This window comes from Eumetopias jubatus, unplaced genomic scaffold (genome assembly GCF_037043125.1).
Source record: "Eumetopias jubatus isolate StellerSeaLion01/CBP00866 unplaced genomic scaffold, mEumJub1_p1.0 scaffold_7, whole genome shotgun sequence".
NCBI lineage: Eukaryota > Metazoa > Chordata > Mammalia > Carnivora > Otariidae > Eumetopias > Eumetopias jubatus.
The window spans coordinates 95830758-95850938 of NW_028274813.1; positions in this window are offsets into that span (position 1 = coordinate 95830758).

Sequence of the window (20181 nt, forward strand, 5' to 3'; positions counted from 1 at the left end):
AGACTACTTCTGGAGTAGCCAGAAAAACAATGAAGTAAAGTCCTGATGAGAGCCAGTCAAAGGAATTAGAAATAATAGCATGAAGCTGAGATATCCATGCAACTAAAGCTTTCCTAGTTTGTATGTAGGTTGTGTTTTTTTTTTTAAGTTGACTTGTTTAACAACAAAAAAAAAGCTTCAAGCAGTTTACCATAAGTCTTACAATATATCAAGTTTAAACTTTTAAAAGGAAAATAAAGGCAAAGGAAATATAAAGAAGGCATTGTTTTAACTAAGTCTCTAGCACTGCACAGAAACACATATTAATACATTCTAAACTGAACTTCATTATGACAGGAAGCACGGTACTTAGCACAGCGCCTAGCACATAAATACTCCTAAGTTATAGTCACTCTTCATGTTATGGATGTTACTTATCAGCCCAATGTTAGTTTTCTTAATTGACTCTGAAAACAGGAGGTCAAACCTGTCCTGATGTTACACTCTCTTCCTTTTTCTACCCATTCCTTCCCTTCCTGTCTCCTTTTTGTCCCTAAATTCTCTAACTTTATGACATAAGTGAAAATGTAATGAGCCTTCAGAGCCTTGGAGTCAGAATCTATACTGTTGGCAGTATAACCAGTTCTTAGCAAAGCTGTGAAATTAGGCACATTTCTCATACTTTTTCCTGGCTTCCCTTTTCTTTTTTTCCCCCAGTGTTATATAGCCCCATCTGTGTTTCTCTTAAACTTCATTCTACACCACAAGTATAATATATGTCCCATACCCTGAAGTGTAAGTACATCTGACTAGTGAGATACTAAAGCCCCTAAGGACGATATTTTTCAAATAGAACAAAGCTTTAAAATAAAGACATTAAGCTCTTAAAGTGGAAATCCAGTTGTCCATGAGTGAAGGTTACAAGAAGTTTGTTTTTCAGAGAAAGATAAGAAATTGTAAATCATTTCTTGTGTAATTATCAATAAAGGCAGAGTACCAATTGAAAGCATATCCCAAATGTAACAGGGACCCTCTGACTGATGGCCTATTGTTAAGAAAAATATCTCTCATTTTCAGAGAATGGAGTCTCCATCTGTGGTAGAAGGGTTAACTACCTACTTAATATACAGCAGCAGTCTTTAAAATGCTTTGGTCCATCTTGGCTATTCACTCTCCTCCTCCAAAATTCTCGAATCCTGCTCCCTGGCTGGGATGAACCAGTACAAATGGTCCCAATATATTTCCAATCCCAATCTAAATGTGCGCGCACGCGCGTGCGCACACACACATACACACACACACATACACACAGGCACTCTCTCACTGCATTCCAGAAGCCCACAAGTAAGTAAAGACATTTTTTCACTGCCTTTCTGAAGCCAATGAGCATGTCCCAACCCCTACACTCACCAACTGCCTAGCTAAAGCCAGCAGGCACACATAATGCACACAAGAAATGCCCCTTGATCACTTGGCCCCTGGTAGGGGGTGGAGGGTGGGAGCCTGGCATTCCTAAGATCCATGGAAAGGCAACTATCAGTTCTTGGCAGGCCACCACTCCAACTTACTGCACAGATAGCAGACTTAAACACAACTCCAGTCTTCCTGTGAAAAAGGCCTATACTTGGCCTGAAGCATCAGCCTGAGGACAGGCTTCAGGTTTCTCACATATCTAAAGGTTAAACAAGCACTCCCAGGGAACAAAGCAGGGAGGTGTCATCCTTGCATACCTCCATGGCCTCAATACAGCTTGACAATATCTCCCAGAAAGGAAGTCTTAAATATTCATCTGGAGCCCTGATTTTTCCAACTGTTGCCTAGGAGTAGCTCTAGATCTCCTGGTCTGAATGCTAGCAGGGATTACAGTTGTGGCCACACAGGAAAGTATGTATTTGTGTAAAGAATGCTGCCTGAGGATCTGGCCTCCTATTAGCCTAAAACTAGTGCTCAATGAGATTCCTCCCCTTGGAAGCAAAACACTGATAGGTCTTGGCACACCCTCAACAATGGGGACATATCAAGAATAAATCAATCTTTGCATTTAGACAGTCACAGTGGTTTTAAGGACAACCAAGACTGAGGACTAGGTTGAATAAGTTGTATCACCTACAGAAGGTTGCTCATTCAAGGCAGAGACATAACTGCTTCACCTAATACACAGATTCTAGCAAAAATGAAGCAACAGAAATATGTTCCAAATGAGAGAATGTGACAAAAACTCAGAAAAAGACCTTAATGGTACAGAGATAAGAAACCTACCTGATACAAGAATTAAACTAATGTTCACAAAGATTAACAAAGAAATCAGGAGAAGAATGGATGAACACACTGAGAACTTGAAAAGTGGCAGAAAATTTAAGTACCATACAGAAGTCACAGAGTTGAATAACTAAACTGGAAAAAAAAAAACAAAAAACATTGGAGGGGCTTAACAGCAGATTGGATCAAACAAAAGAACTGATCAGTGACCTGGAAGACAAAGCAATGAAACTCAGAGCAGCACAAAGAAATAATTTTTTAAAAGAAGGTAACTTAAGGGACCTATGACACAACATCAAGCAGACTAATACTCATGTTATACGGGTTCCAAAGGAGGAGAGAGAGAAGAGAGAAAGGGACAGAAAATTTGTTTGAAGAAAGACTGGCTAAAAAACTCCCCAATGTAGGAAGGAAACAGACATCCAGATCCAAAAAGCCTGGAGAGTTCCAAAAAAGATGAACAACAAGAGACCCACACCAACACACATTATATTTCAAATGTCAAAAGTTAAAATGTCAAAAGTTAAAGATAAAGAGAATCTTAAAAAGCACCAAGAGCACGACAATTTGTTATATGCAAGGGAAATTCCATAATACTATTGGATTTCCCAGAACTTTGCTGTTCAGAAGAGTGGCATGATATACTCAAAGTGCTGAAAGGAAAAAAACTTCCAACCAAGAATACTTTACCCATCAAAGTTGTTATTCAGAACTGAAGGGTTTTCCAAACAAGCAAAAGCTATAGGAGTTCATCACCATTAAACAGGTCTTACCAGAAAAGTTAGAGACTTCTTTAAGTGGGAAATGAAATGGTACTAATTAATGACAAATACCGGAAAGAATCTCTCACAGAGAAAGTTATATACTAAAAATAGTTGAATAATCACTTAAAACTACTATGAAAATTAAAAGACAATAGTAAAACTAAAACTGCATTAGTTAAAAAAAAATACATAAGATAAATAAATGTAAAATGTAGCAAAAACAAAATGTATTATAAGAGCATTGTATGGTAACAAATGATAGTTAAACTTGTGATAAGCATAGCATTATATAGACTTATTCAATCACTATGTTGTACACCTGAAACTAATAACATTGTGTGTCACCTATACTTCAAAAACCAAACAAAATAAAACATAAGGGGAATAGAAGTGTGGAATTTTCTAATGTACTCAAATTTAAGTTGCTATCAACTTAAAATAAGCTGTTATATACACAGGATGATAAATATGAACTTCACAGTAACCTTAAAGCAAAAACTTAAGTTTAGATTTCTTATTTGTGTAGTTACTATAACACTAAATAAAATCAAACCACTGATTAAGAGGGAAAAAAAAGTACAGAGGAAATAAAAACCAGCCAGAAAAAAATTAACAAATGGTAAGGACATACCTGTCAATAATAACTTTAAGTATAAATGGACTATATTCTCCAAAAGACAGATGAATGGATTAAAAAAAACAAAAACACATTTATATGCTGCCTACAGAGCCTCAATTCAGAAGCACATACAGACTGCAAAGTGAAGGGATGGAATATTATATTGCATGCAATTCAAAATCAAGTGCAATCTAGGGTGTCTACACTCCTATCAGACAAAGCAGACTTAAAAACAAAGACTAACAAAAGACAAAGGGGATACTATATAATGATAAAAGTTATCAAGTAAAATTTTTAAATATATAGGCATCCAACATAAGAGTACTAAGATACATAAAGCAAATATTAATCGACCTAAAGGGAGAAATTAACAGTGCAATAGTGGGGGAATTTAACACACCCTATGTCAACACCTTCCTCAAATAAAAGGTATGAGAATCTATGGGATGCAACGAAGGCTATTCTATGAGGGAAGTTTCTAGCAATACAGGCCTACCTCAAAAAATAAGAGGTATCTCAACCTAAATTTACACCTAAAGCAACTATAAAAATAAAGTCCAAAATTAGTAGAAGGAAATAAAAATCAGAGAGGTCAATGAAATAGAGAATAAAAAGGCAATAGAAAAGATCCATGAATAGGTTTTTGACATGGTAAAATTGACAAATTTACCTAGACTTTCCAAGAAAAAACAAGCGCTCAAATAAAATCAAGTGAAATGAGAAATTACAACTGATACCAACAAAAACAAAGGATCATAAGAGACTTCTATGAATAGTTAGGGTAACAAACTAGACAGCCTAGAATAAATGGATCAATTCTTACAAACTAACCATCTTCTAACACTGAATCATGAAAAAATACCAAGTCTGAATAACCTGTTTACTATTAAGGAGATTGAATCTAATCAAAAACCTCCCAAAACAAAAATCCAGGAGCAGACAGATCATTGGTAACTTCTATCAAACATTCAAGGATTTAATACCTATCCTTATCAAACTCTTCTAAATAATTCAAGAGGAGGGAATACCTCCAAACTTTTTATGAGGCCAGTATTACCCTGATACCACAACCATACAAAAACACCACAAAGACAATTACAGGCCAACATCTCTGATTAACATAGATGCAAACCTTCTCAAAATACTGGAAACCAAATTCAACAATACACTAGAAATATCATAAACCAAAATCAAGTGGGGTTTATTCCAGGGATGCAATTATAGTTCAATATCCACAAAAATAGGACATACCTCATTAACAACAAAAAAATTTCATCATCAACAGATGCAGAAAAAGCACCCAACAAAATTTAACATCCACTTACAATAAAAAAAAAAAAAACCTCCAAACAAAGTGAGTATATCAAGGGAGCATACCTCATAGAGGTTAAATTTGACAAACCCACAGTGAACACTATACTTAATGCTGAAAAGTTGAAAGCTTTTCCCCTAAAGTTAACAAGACAAGGATGCCCACTCTAACCACTTTTATTCAACATAGTATTGGAAATCCAAGCCACATCAGTTAACAAAAAAGGAATAAAAGCCACCCAGATTGGAAAGTAGTAATATTCACTTTTTGCAAACAACATACTATATATATATATATATAGATATATATATGGCGAGAGAGAGAGAGAAAGAGATAAGTCAATTATCATATGGTTTCACTTATTTGTGGAACATAAGGAATGGCAGGGAGGACATTAGGAGAAGGAAGGGAACAATGAAGGGGGGAAATCGGAGGGGGAGACGAACCATGAGAGACTATGGACTCTGAGAAACAAACTGAGGGTTCTAGAGGGGAGGAGGGTGGGGGGATGGGTAAGCCCAGTGATGGGTTTTAAGGAAGGCACATATTGCATGGAGCACTGGGTATTATATGAAAACAATGAATCGTGGGATCACTACATCAAAAACTAATGATGTATTGTATGGTGACTAAAAAATAAAATTAAAAAACACATGCAAAAACAAAAACACAAAAAACCAACCACCAAAAACAGTAAAACTCGACCCTTATCTTACACTACACACCACACACATCCACAACCCCCCCACCCACCCAAAGTGAAAAAGAACCACCATATGACCCAGAAATTCCAATACTGGGACATCAATCCAAAGAAAGCAAAAACATCTATTTAAAAGACATATGCACCCCTATGTTCATTGCAGCATTATTTAAAATAGGCAAGATACAGAAATATCCCAAGTGTCTTTTGATGAATAGGTCAAGATGTGGTATATATACAATGGAGTATTAGTCAGCCATTAAAAAGAAAGAAAAGAAAAGAAAAGAAAAGAAAAGAAAAGAAAAGAAAAGAAAGAAAGAAAGAAAGAAAGAAAGAAAGAAAGAAAGAAAGAAAGAAAGAAAGAAAGAAAGAAAGAAAGAAAGAAAGAAAGAAAAAGAAAGAAAGAAAGAAAGAAAGAAAGAAAGAAAGAAAGAAAGAAAGAAAGAAAGAAAGAAAGAAAGAAAGAAGAAAGAAAAAAAATCTTGTCATCTGAGACAATATGGACGGACCTTGATAGTATTATGGTGAGTGAAATAAGTCAAAGACAAGTACTGCATGATTGCATGATTTCACTTGTATGTGGAATCTAAAAAAGTAGACAAAAACAAAACAAAATCCAGACTTTATATAGAGAACAGAGTGTAGTAACCACTTCAGTGTACATAAATGTTGAATCACTATGTTGTATACCTGAATTCAATTAAACCTCAATTAAAAACATTTTAAAGAGTGGAAGAGAAAAGGAGTATCTGTCCCTGCTCTTAAGGTAATAATATTGCCACTGAAGAGAAGGAGGTGAAAGGGACCTAGAACAGGAATTTTCAGTATTAGAACCTTACGAGATATTCAACCCACAAGACAATATGTGTCAATATTTCTATGGCCTCAATTTCATGAATATAAAGTAGTGGCAAACAGTTGGAAGGTAAAAGCAGGACTGCTCTTCTGGGGAAAGCATATATAGCCATACTTGAGCCTATTTTTCCAGGTAGTGTATAGGCCAAAATTCTCTACCTTTTGTCAGTCTAAAGGTGAGCACTGAGTTCCTAAGACTGTGTCTGCACATTCTGGCAACATTTATTCCAGGCTGTTTTTCCAGCAGTGTTGTCACCTTGCCACACAGGTTTTGTCTGGTGTCTTCCTCTTCCAAAGGTGTTCTATGTTTTTGCATGTGCACTTTACCCCCACTGTCATGGATAATAATGAGACTCCTCAGCCCAGTTCTTTTGTTAGGTGTGGAAATAAAAATCTTACCTTTATTTCTTAGTAATAACATCTTCTAGAGTTACTTCCCACTGTTAAGGGCAACAACTTTGGTCTCAGAGTATATTAGGGACCATTGTACATTATTATAATACACAGCTGTGGCTCAATTTGTTTAGACCTATATGTCTGAAAATTTTATCCCCCGAAGTAATATTTAGTTATGCCACTTAACCATAAGTATTCATAATTTACTTTTTCCCTCCACATTTTAGTTTCTCACATTATCTTTTTGGTGCCCGTAGGCCACAAAAAATAATCTTTATTGCAGAAAAAAAAAAAACCTCCTTGCTAACTTAAACCAAATCTGCTACAGCAAACAACTGAATTAAGAGCAATTTAGTAATCACTAACATTGAAACTAGACAACCTCCAGTATATAGATCAATACCTGTTTAGTTCAGTAGCTATTTCTATTCAATGTCAAAATCATCCAGGATTGGTTTCATTTCCAGTTATGATAGAGAATAAGAAAGAATCTCACTCCTGGGCTAACAAGATGAATGCCGATTCAATTAAAATTTTTCTGTAGGGCTACAATGAGCAGTTAAATCAAGGAAGAAAAAAAAGGAAGACTGATTAAGTGAACTCCAGAGTGAAAATGTATCTTTGTAAGTGAGCTGAGAGCTGTGGCAGCTTCCCTACATTCAGGAAGGTATTTGAAAGCAGGCTGCTGTAGCCTGGCAGACACCATAGAGATCAATACAACATTGGATGGCAGTATGGATTTGAATCTGAGACCCCAGAATGTATTAAGGAATCACTTGATGTGGTAACTCTCCACCCCAGAAGCAGCAGTGGATGAAGAGCTATGGAGCAAATAGAACCCATAATCTTACACATTCTCATAGGGCTTTCATCCTAGGATCATGCCAAATTCAAATAAAAGGTAGGGCAACAAGAGCCGGTATTACAGCCCAATCCCTTCCCAGATGAACCACTGGGAAGCAGTGGTGGTGCAGGAAATTGGGGTTGGACTGAACAGAGATGAATTCAATCTAGTTGAAGCTGCTACCCTCCCAGTTCAGCTGGATCATAGGAAAAATCTAAATGATTAACCCCTTATTCAAACAATTTCATGGAATAAAGGCCCATCTAGAAACAAAACCAAAAAACTAATTCAAAGTCCTCATATTACACATAATATCTAGGATATAAGAAGTTGAGACATGGAAGGAAGTAGGCAAATGTGACCCATAATCAAAGAAAAACGGAGCCAGTAAAAAAACAATGACCTATGTCATTGAAATTAGCAGCAAATGAATCTAAAATCAACTACTATAAAAATGTTAAAGAACTTATAGGAAAAGATAGATATAATACGTGAAAAGAAGTTATTTCAGAAGGGAAAGGTAAACTAAATAGAAATTCTAGAGGTGAGAAAAACAGTATCTGAAATAAATCACTGAATGGTTTAGTAGATTGAACACTGCATGTAAAAAATGTTTTATGGCCAGAAATTACTCCCAATCCAGTAGGCATACACCCCTTTGTGATAGAACTTTGCCACTCTTCTCATACAGAGGTAGAGAAAATTTCTACACCCCTTAAATATAAGTTGGCTTAGCAACTTGCTTTGACTAAGAAAATGCAGCAGCAGTTCTATTAGTCTTTCTTTTAAGGTAGGCCTTAATCTGAGACCTGACCTAAAGAGACTTCAAGCATGTTCACATACTTCAAGAGTGCCATACCATGAAGAAGCCTGGGATGATGTGCCATGTGGACAGAGAGGTACAATGATCTCAGCTCTCCCAGCTGAGGTTAGCTTCTAGCCAACCCACCTGCTGAATTTAGCTGCATGTGTGAACTTAGTTGCATCTTAAAGAATGCACCATCAACTCATACACTTGTGACACATAATGTGCTATTGTTTTAAGCAACTAATTTTTAGGGTGATAGATTGTTTCTCCTTCAGTGTATAAATTATCAGTCAATTTGACTACAGGTCAATGCAGAGAACCCCAAGCTGTATAAGTACAAAAAAAAAAAAAAAAAAAAAAAACCACACCTGGGAACATTATTGTCAAATTGGAAAAAAAAAAAAATCTCACAAGTAACTATAGGATGGAAAAAGACACATTGCATAGAGGGATGCTATAGTGAGAACCAAAGTTAACTTTTCATCAGATAAAATGCAGGTCAGAAAGCAATGGAAAGATATCAAATGGGAAAGCATTCCAGGAAATAAAAATAAGTATGTGTAAATATGCACATACACATACAAATATATGTGTGTATGTGGTATATGTAAACCCACAGAGTATCTTTTAAATGTCAAGTTCATATAATTTCAGTAAAATTCATTCATGCATCCTTTTTATGTATAGAGTGTGATGACTAAGAAGCATATAGACTTGTGTTACCAAGTCCTTCATTCTCCTCTGTACTCACTACTCCTACCCAAGTCCAGCACTGATCTCATTTCTATCCTTATCGTTTGGCCTTTCCAGAAAGTCATATAAATGCAATCTTACAGTACGTAATCTTTTGTGTTCATGTTTTTAGCATAATTCATGCAATATTCATGATTGTTTTTGCATGTATCACTAATTTAACCCTCTCTGTTGTTGTAGAGTATTCATTGAATGGATGAACCACAATTGTTTATTCCCCAGCTGAAAAGAATTTGAGTTGCTTCTAGTTTTTGGCAATTGTGTATCAGGCTGCTATAAACACTTTTCTACCAAGTCCTTCTGGTGCAATGTTTTTGTTCCTCTTGAATACCCAGGAGTAAAATTATTTCCATACATAGTAAATTGATGTTTCATGTTTTAAGAAACTGACAGTTTTCCTAAGTGGTTTTACCATGCTGGATTTCCACCAAAGTCCAAGAGCTCTGAGAATTCCAGGTGCTCCATACCCTCTTGGCCCTTAGGTATGTCACCTTTATCCATTATAATAGAAATGTAGTGATGTCTCATTGTGGTTTTAATTTGCAAGTCCCTGATGACTAAAAGAAACACAAAAGAAACTCAAAAATCCTCTACCGACAGAAAACAAACCACAAACAATCTCTGGCTTGTTCTAGCCCTGATCTCCAATTTCCTAATATGTATCAAAGGATGTTCTTCAGTGCCTTTCAACAAAGAAAGTACTTCATTTTGATGAACCCCAATATTTTATGGTCTATCCTCCTCCCCCCCAAGAACTCTTTGCCTCACTCAGGACCATAAAGATTTTCTTCTGTTTAAGAGATTGTAGGCTTAGGCTTTACATTTAGGTTTGTGATAGATTACTAATTTTTGTACAGGTTTTTTTGTTTGTTTGTTTTTACACATAGCTGTCTAAGTGTTCTGGCACAGTTTATGGAAAAGACTACCCTTTCCTCATGGAGTTACCTTGTCATCTTTGTCAGATTTTTTTTAAAATACTATTTGTGTGCATATTTTTCTGAATTTTCTGTTTTGCCTCAATGAACTGCAAGTCTATCTTTCTCAATACCACACTATCTTGATATCTGCCAAAATAAATCCAACATATTGTGATTATAACACATGTAGAGTGGAATATTTGACAATAGTACTAGGATGGGAAGCTGGGATAAGTAGAATTCTACTTTTACAAAGTTCTCACATTGTGATTTTAGGGTAGACTATATGTTAATAAGTTACATTGTATTCTTTACAGTCACCACTTAGAGACATAGTATTATATTTTTTTTCAAGGCTAAAAAAACCCCCAAAACCCAGAATTGCCCAGGTGACAGAATGATCTCTAACTTGTTCTAAACCTGAATATCCAATTTCCTACTGTGTATCAAAGGCTGTTCTACACATAGAGATTATCCTTTCACCAAGTATTTACTGAGTATCTACTACATTCTAGACATTGTGATAAGCTCAATGGATAAACAAGTGAATAGTCATAGGCCTTGCACTCATGGAGTTCAAACATGAAGATTCTATTCGTGGGTGTTTTCAAATTCTGAGACATACAATTAGAAATCGAACAGAGTGCTATGAGACCTAATGAAGAACTAAGGTAGGGAGTGTCTACTGACAATCCCAGGGTTCACATCACCAACACTGCCCATTTTCCTCTGGGCCAATGAGAAAAATCATACTTCCCTGGTCCCTTAAAATTACTATGTCAGTGCCTTGACCAATGAAATGTAGGTAGAAATGATGCATCATTTCCAGGCAGATGCACTTAAGAACAGGATCACAATCCTCCACATGCTTTCCCCCTACCTCAGTAACAAGAGATCTCAGGTTCAAATTAGCATACTATTCAATGGTGAAGCCTCTTTCAAACTGAATCCTTGAGTGACCAGTAAGAGCCCCCGTGCCAGCTCACATTACACATTAAAAACAAACAAACAAACAAACAAAAACAAAAAAAACCTCTTTAACAAGTCCGTCATATTAGGGTTGTTAGAAAGAAAAAAGTCCAAGGGGCGGAGCAAAATGGTGGAGGAGTAGGAGACCTGGATTTCCTCTGGTCTCAGGAATTCAGCTGGATAGGGATCAAACCATTGATCCTACAAACTCAAGAGGGGATCGAACTCAAGAGGAGATCGAAGAAAAGAATAGCAACAACTCTCTGAACAGAAATCGACCACTTTCTGGAAGGTAGGACGTAGAGAGAAGTGAATCTGAGGTGATATTCGGGAGGATAGATGGCGGGGGAGGGGGCCTCCGTCGGCCGCTTCTGGCAAGTGATAGGGCCGCGGAGCACAAAATCGGAACTTTCAGAACTCGGCTCCACTGAGGGACATTGCTCCAGTGGCTAAGCGGGGGGTGGAACCCTCATGGGACAGTGTAGTCTCAGGACCCTCGGGGTCACAGAAAGACCGGGGGTGCCTGAGTGCGGCAGAGCTCCCAGGTATCGGAGCGGGGAAGCCGGCTGCAGAGACAGAGCTGAGGCTCAGGCTCTCAGCTCAGAGTTGCCATAAACTGTGATCCGTGGCACAGTGGAGCCACTGCTCCTCCAGCAGGGACCCAACAAGCGGCAGATCCGGGGAGACACCCCTTCCTCCCCCGGGAGGTGTGGTGCAGTACTGCACCGCTGGGTTTGGAGACTCCACACAGGGTCCTGTGCCAGAGAGAGAAACGCTCGATCACAGGCCGGGTGAGCAGGGAGTGGGGCTGGACATGGGAGTGATTGAATGCTTTTCTCTGGAGGCGCACTGAGGAGCCGGGCTGTGAGTTCTCGGCTCCTCTGGGCGGAGATTGAGAGGCCACCATTTTCACTCTCGTCCTCCAACGCTGTAAGGAAAGCTTGCAGGGAACAAAAGCTCCCTAGAACAAACCCGAGCAGATTACTTAGCCCGGACCTGGCAAGGGTGGGGCAATTCTGCCTCCAGTAAAGACATTTGGGAACCACGGCAACAGGCCCCTCCCCCAGAAGATCAGCAAGAACAGCCAGCCAAGACCAAGTTTACAGATCAATGAGAACGGGAGAACTCCAGCACTAGGGGAATACTGCACATAGAATTCATGGTTTTACCATGATTCATTAGTCTTTCAAAGTTAATTTTTTTAACTTTTTTTTTGAATTTTTCTTTTTCCCTTTTTCAACCAACATCTTATCAATCCCTTTTTTAAAAAAACATTTTTATTTTTCATTTTTAGAGTCTATTCTATCCCTTCATAGTAGTTACCCTTATTTTTGGCATATATATATATATATAAGTTGTTCCCTAAAATCTTGAGATACATTTTCTTCTAACATATCTAGTGTATGGCTAAATCTCTAAATCTCTAGTGTATGGCTTTGTTCCAATCTCCTGCCTGATCCCATTTTTTTTCCTTCTTTCCTTTTTTTCTAATCTTCTTTATTTTTTCAAACACTTCCTTATCAATTCTTTTTAAAATTTTTTATAATTTTCATCTTTATAGTCATATTCCATCCCTTCATATCAACCCATATTTTGTACATATATAAATCTTTCTTTCTTTAAAATTTTAGGAGGCACTTTCTTCTAATAGACCAAAATACACCCAAAATCTAGTGTGTGGTACTGATCTATACACCAGCCTGATCATATTTGATCATATTCTGGTTTTTTGTTTTGTTTTGTTCTATTTGTTTGTATTTATCTTTTTCTTTCTTTTTTTTCTCTTTTTTCTTTCCCCCTGGTTTCAGGTCTTTTCAGATTTGTTTAGAGTATATTTTCTGGGGACGTTGTTAACCTGTTAGCATTTTGTTCTCTCATCTACTCTCCTCTGGACAAAATGAGAAGATGAAAAAAATCACCTCAACAAAAAGAACAAGAAGTAGTACCATCTGCCAGGGACCTACTCAATACAGACATTAGTGCGATGTTGGACCTAGAGTTCAGAATCATGATTAAAGATACTACCTGGGTTTGAAAAAAGCATGGAAGTTAATAGAGAAACACTTTCTGGAGAAATAAAAGAACTAAAATCTAACCAAGTCGAAATCATAAAGGCTATTACTGAGGTGCAATCAAAAATGGGGGCACTAACTGCTAGGATAAATGAGGCAGAAGAGAGAATCAGTGATATAGAAGACCAAGTGATGGAAAATAAAGAAGCTGAGAAAAAGAGATAAACAACTACTGGATCACGAGGGCAGAATTCGAGAGATAAGCGATACGATAAGACGAAACAACATTAGAATAATTGGGATCCCAGAAGAAGAAGAGAGAGGGGCAGAAGGTATATTGGAGCAAATTATAGCAGAAAACTTCCCTAATTTGGGGAAGGAAACAGGCATCAAAATCCAGGAGGCACAGAGAACCCCTCTCAAAATCAATAAAATAGGTCAACACCCCGACATCTAATAGTAAAACTTACGAGTCTCAGAGACAAAGAGAAAATCTTGAAAGCAGCTCAGGAGAAGAGATATGTAACCTATAATGGTAGAAACATTAGATTGGCAAGACACATATCCACAGAGACCCGGCAGGCCAGAAAGGAATGGCATGATACATTCAGAGCACTAAATGAGGAAAATATGCAGCCAAGAATACTATATCCAGCAAGGCTGTCATTGAAAATAGAAGGAGAGAAATAAAACCAAAACTAAAGGAATTTGCAAACACAAAACTAGCCCTCCAAGAAATACTGAAAGGGGTCCTCTAGGCAAAGAGAGAGCCTGAAGGCAGCATAGACCAGAAAGGAACACAGACAATATACAGTAACAGTCACCTTACAGGCAATACAATGGCACTAAATTCATATCTTTCAATAGTTACCCTGAATGTAAATGGGCTAAATGCCCCAATCAAAAGACACAGACTGTCAGATTGGATTAAAAAAACAAGACCCATTGATATGCTGTCTACAAGAGACTCATGTTAGAAATAAGACACCCCCAGATTGAAAGTGAAGGGGTGGAAAACCATTTACCATGCTAATGGACACCAAAAGAAAGCTAGGGTGGCAATCCTTATATCAGAAAAATATTTTAAACCAAAGACTGTAATAAGAGAGGAAGGACACTATATCCTACTTAAAGGATCTATCCAACAAGAAGATCCAACAATGGTAAATATCTATGCCCCTAACATGGGAGCAGCCAATTATATAAGGCAATTAATAACAAAAGCAAAGAAACACATTGACAACAATACAATAATAGTGGGGGACTTTAACACCCCCCTGACTGAAATGGACAGATCATCTAAGCAAAAAATCAACAAGGAAATAAAGACTTTAAATGACACACTGGACCAAATGGACTTCACAGACATATTCGGAACATTCCATCCCAAAGCAACGGAATACACATTCTTCTCTAGTGCCCATGGAACATTCTCCAGAATAGATCACATCCTAGGTCACAAATCAGGTCTCAACCAGTACCAAAAGACTGGGATCATTCCCTGCATATTTTTAGACCACAATGCTTAGAAACTAGAACTCAATCACAAGAGGAAAGTCGGAAAGAACTCAAATACATGGAGGCTAAAGAGCATCCTACTAAAGAATGAATGGGTCAACCAGGAAACTGAAGAAGAATCAAAAAAATTCATAGAAACCAATGAAAATGAAAACAGAACTGTTCAAAATCTTTGGGATGCAGCAAAGGCAATCCTGAGAGGAAAGTATAGAGCAATACAAGTCTTTCTCAAGAAACAAGAAAGGTCTCAAATACACAACCTAACCCTACACCTAAAGGAGCTAGAGAAAAAACAGCAAATAAAGCCTAAACCCAGCAGGAGAAGAGAAATAATAAAGATCAGAGCAGAAATCAATGAACTAGAAACCAAAAGAACAGATCAACGAAACTAGGAGCTAGTTCTTTGAAAGAATTAACAAGATTGATAAACCCCTGGCCAGACTGATCAAAAAGAGAAATGACCCAAATCAACAAAATTATGAAAGAAAGAGGAGAGATCACAACAAACACCAAAGAAATACAAACAATTATAAGAACATATTATGAGCAACTATATGCTAGCAAATTAGATAACCTGGAAGAAATGGGTGCATTCCTAGAGATGTATCAACTACCAAAATTGAACCAGGAAGAAATAGAAAACCTGAACAGACCTATAACCACTAAGGAAATTGAAGCAGTCATCAAAAATCTCCCAACAAACAAAAGCCCAGGGCCAGATGGCTTCCCAGGGGAATTCTACCAAACATTTAAAGAAGAATACCTATTCTCCTGAAACTATTCCAAAAAATAGAAATGGAAGGAAAACTTCCAAACTCATTTTATGAGGCCACCATTACCTTGATCCCCAAACCAGACAAAGACCCCATCAAAAAGGAGAATTACAGACCAATATCCTTGATGAACATGGATGCAAAAATTCTCACCAAAATACTAGCCAATAGGATCCAACAGTACATTAAAAGGATTATTCACCAGGACCAAGTGGGAGTTATCCCTGGGCTGCAAGGCTGGTTCAACATCCGCAAATCAACGTGATACAATACATTAGCAAAAGAACAAGAATCATATGATCCTCTCAATAGATGCAGAAAAAGCATTTGACAAAGTACAGCATCCTTTCTTGATCAAAACTCTTCAGAGTATAGGGATAGAGGGTACATACCTCAATATCATAAAAACCATCTATGAAAAACCTACAGCGAATATCATTCTCAATGGAGAAAAACTGAGAGCTTTCCCCCTAAGGTCAGGAACATGGCAGGGATGTCCACTATCACCACTGCTATTCAACAGAGTATTAGAAGTCCTAGCCACATAATCAGACAACAAAAAGAAATCAAAGGCATCCAAATCGGCAAGGAGGAAGTCAAACTCTGTTTGCAGATGATATGATACTTTATGTGGAAAACCCAAAAGACTCCACCCCAAAACTGCTAGAACTCATACAGGAATTCAGTCAAGTGGCAGGATATAAAATCAATGCACAGAAATCAGTGTCATTCCTATACGCCAACAAGACAGAAGAGAGAGAAATTAAGGAGTCAATCCCATTTACAATTGCACCCAAAACCATAAGATACCTAGGAATAAATCTAACCAAAGAGGCAAAGGATCCGTACTCAGACAACTATAATACACTCCTGAAAGAAATTGAGGAAGACACAAAGAAATGGAAAAACGTTCCATGCTCATGGATTGGAAGAACAAACATTGTGAAGATGTCAATGCTACCTAGAGCAATCTACACATTCAATGCAATCCCCGTCAAAATACCATCCACTTTTTTCAAAGAAATGGAACAAATAATCCTAAAATTTGTATGGAACCAGAAAAGACCCTGAATAGCCAGAGGAATCTTGAAAAAGAAAAGCAAAGCTGGTGGCATCCCAATTCCGGACTTCCAGCTCTATTACAAAGCTGTCATCATCAAGACAGTATGGTACTGGCACAAAAACAGACACACAGATCAATGGAACAGAAGAGAGAGCCCAGAAATGGACCCTCAACTCTATCATCAACTAATCTTTGACAAAGCAGGAAAGAATGTCCAATGGAAAAAGGATAGTCTCTTCAACAAATGCTGTTGGGAAAATTGGATAGCCACATGCAGAAGAATGAAACTGGAACATTTCCTTATGCCACACACAAAAACAGACTCCAAATGGTTGAAAGACCTAAATGTGAGACAGGAGTCCATCAAAATTCTAAAGGAGAACACAGGCAGCAACCTCTTGGACCTCAGCTGCAGCAAACTCTTCCTAGAAACATCGCCAAAGGCAAGGGAAGCAAGGGCAAAAATGAACTCTTGGGATTTCATCAAGATAAAAAGCTTTTGCACAGCAAAAAGAAAGTCAACAAAACCAAAAGACAGCCGACCGAGTGGGAGAAGATATTTGCAAATGACATATCAGATAAAGGGCTAGTGTCCAAAATCTATAAAGAGCTTATCAAACTCAGCACCCAAAGAACAAATGATCCAATCAAGAAATGGGCAGAAGACATGAACAGACATTTTTCCAAAGAAGACATCCAAATGGCCAACAGACACATGAAAAAGTGCTCAACATCGCTCGGCATCAGGGAAATCCAAATCAAAACCTCCATGAGATGCCACCTCACACCAGTCAGAATGGCTAAAATTAACAAGTCAGGAAACGACAGATGTTGGCAGGGATGCGGAGAATGGGGAACCCTCCTACACTGTTGGTGGGAATGCAAGCTGGTGCAGCCACTCTGGAAAACAGTACAGAGGTTCCTCAAACAGTCGAAAATAGAGCTACCATACGATCCAGCAATCGCACTACTGGGTATTTACCCCAAAGATACAAATGTAGGGATCCAAAGGGGTACGTGCACCCCAATGTTTATAGCAACAATGTCCACAATAGCCAAACTGTGGAAAGAGCCAAGATGTCCATCGACAGATGAAGGGATAAAGAAGATGTGGTGTATATATACACAATGGAATATTATGCAGCCATCAAAAGGAATGAGATCTTGCCATTTGCAATGACGTGCATAGAACTGGAGGGTGTTATGCTGAGTGAAATAAGTGAATCAGACAAAGACATGTATCACATGACCATATCACTGGGTGATATGAGGAATTCTTAATCTCAGGAAACAAACTGAGGGATGCTGGATTGGGGGTGGGGTGGGAGGGATGGGGTTGCTGGGTGATAGACATTGCTGAGGGTATGTGCTATGGTGAGTGCTGTGAATTGTGCAAGACTGTTGAATCACAGACCTGTACCTCTGAAACAAATAATGCAATATATGTTAAGAAAAAAAAAAAAAGAAGAAGATAGCTGGAGGGGAAGAATGAAGGGGGGTAAATCGGAGGGGGAGATGAACCATGAGAGATGATGGACTCTGAAATACAAACAGCGTTCTAGAGGGGAGGGGGGTGGGTGAATGGGTTAGCCTGGTGATGGGTATTAAAGAGGGCACGTTCTGCACGGAGCACTGGGTGTTATGCACAAACAATGAATCATGGAACACTACATCAAAAACTAATGATGTAATGTATGGTGATTAACATAACAATAAAAAATTTAAAGAAAATAAAAGATCATAGTCCAATCTAACTGATACAGGGGGTATAGAAAGACTTAAGCTAAGACCCAGAAGATAAATAGGACATAGGAGCCAAGTCAGAAAGGGGGGGAATTGTTCCAGGAAAAGGAATAGCAAATCCAAAATATTTGTAGTAGTGAAGACAGATTCATTTGAGGAATGGAAAACACCGGGAGCATATGACATAGTGAGCAATGTAAGAAAGGAAGTACTGAGGGATGAGTGTGGAGAAGTCTTTGGGGGCCAGATTATTCAAGGTCTTAAGTGTCTGTCCCTTCTAAATACAGCAGAGTGTACTTGAGATTTTTCTTTAGAGCAGATGTGTTTATACTCTAATTGTATTCCTCTAGACATTGTGGGAAGAATGGATTCGGATTGGTGGACAAAGAGTCAAAGCAACAAGACCCACTCAGACCATTTTTGTAGTCAGCAAGACAGGCCCTGACCTGCAGGAGGTAATCATAGTGGAAATAGTAGGGTGGATTTTGGAGCTGGAATTGGCAAATATGTTAATGTTTACAAGGCAAAGAAGAATAGTGATGGAGAGCAGGGTATCAATAACGGCTACCAAATGACTAGCTCCTGTAGGAGGAGGGAAAGATAAGTTGGTGGGAAAGATGATCAACCAGGTGAAAGAGCTGGTGGGAAAAGTGATCTCTCTGGAACATGTTAGATTTGGGAGACCTACGGGATATCCAAGAAGACACTGTAACAGTATTGGAAATATGAATCTAAAGCTAAGCAGGATGATAAGGTATAAAAATAAATTTAGAAATTCGTATTTTAAGCCAAAAAAAAAAAAAAATCAACGGCTTTAACAGAAAGTGAGAAGAGGGAAACAACCAACAACAACAAAATGCTGATCAATACCAACATTTAGAGGTTTTTAGTGAAAAGGGGGCTGGCGTAGAAAAGATAAGTTAGGAAGAAAACCAGGAGAAGGAATTATCAAAATTCAAAAGACCAATGTTTAAGAAAAATTTCAAGGTCATCTAAGGACTCAAAATTCATGAAGTGTTAAGAAATTTCTTATAAAAAAATAAATTTCTGGTATTATCAAGAGTAGTTAGTGTTTGTAGTAAAATCCCGACCAGACTGACTTAAATGACTAAGAATTAAATAAAGATGGCAATATGGATGGCAATATTGACAACTCTATTAGAGAGGCTGAGTTACGAAGCATAGAGCCACAGACCAGTTTGTTGGGTGGGAGTTGATATGGCTTCAAGGGATGGTTTTTGTTGAGCTTTAACAGGAGATGCATGAGCTTATTCAAAGGCTCATTAGAAGTATTCTAAACAAAACCATTTTCCTCCTTCTCCTTTTCAGCCCAAGCCTTTTCCCCCCACATAAATCAACTAATCAAATTGTTTCCATCCCTAAAATTATCTTGAATCCTGTCATCTCCATTTCCATTTTCTTTGCATTAAAGTTTTCATATCTTTTAACAGAGTTTTTAATATAGCATCTACCCAGAGTTAACAAAATGCAAGGTTAAGTTTACAGTACTCCAGACTGACTAGTTAGCCCATGATTTCTGACCCTCAATTGCCAGAAGTTAAGGTACAACTATAAAGTTAGAAGCATGAGTCCACACAAGACAATAGTCACTTCTGACACCAACTACAAGTTTGGGCGTTTCCTATAATCTTCCTCAGTTTTATAATTCGTTAGAAAACTCCCAGAATTCACTGAAACCTGTTGTACTCATCGTTACATTTATTACAGGAAAAGGAAAACAAGAACCAGCCAAAGTAAGAGAAGGATGGGGCAGAGTCTAGGAGGATACCAAGCCTGGAGCTTTAATTGTCCTCAAGGCAACACCTCACAGCATCAATGTGTGGTAACACACACCAAGTATAACCCAGGAAGCTCACTTCAACTTCAGTGTTGA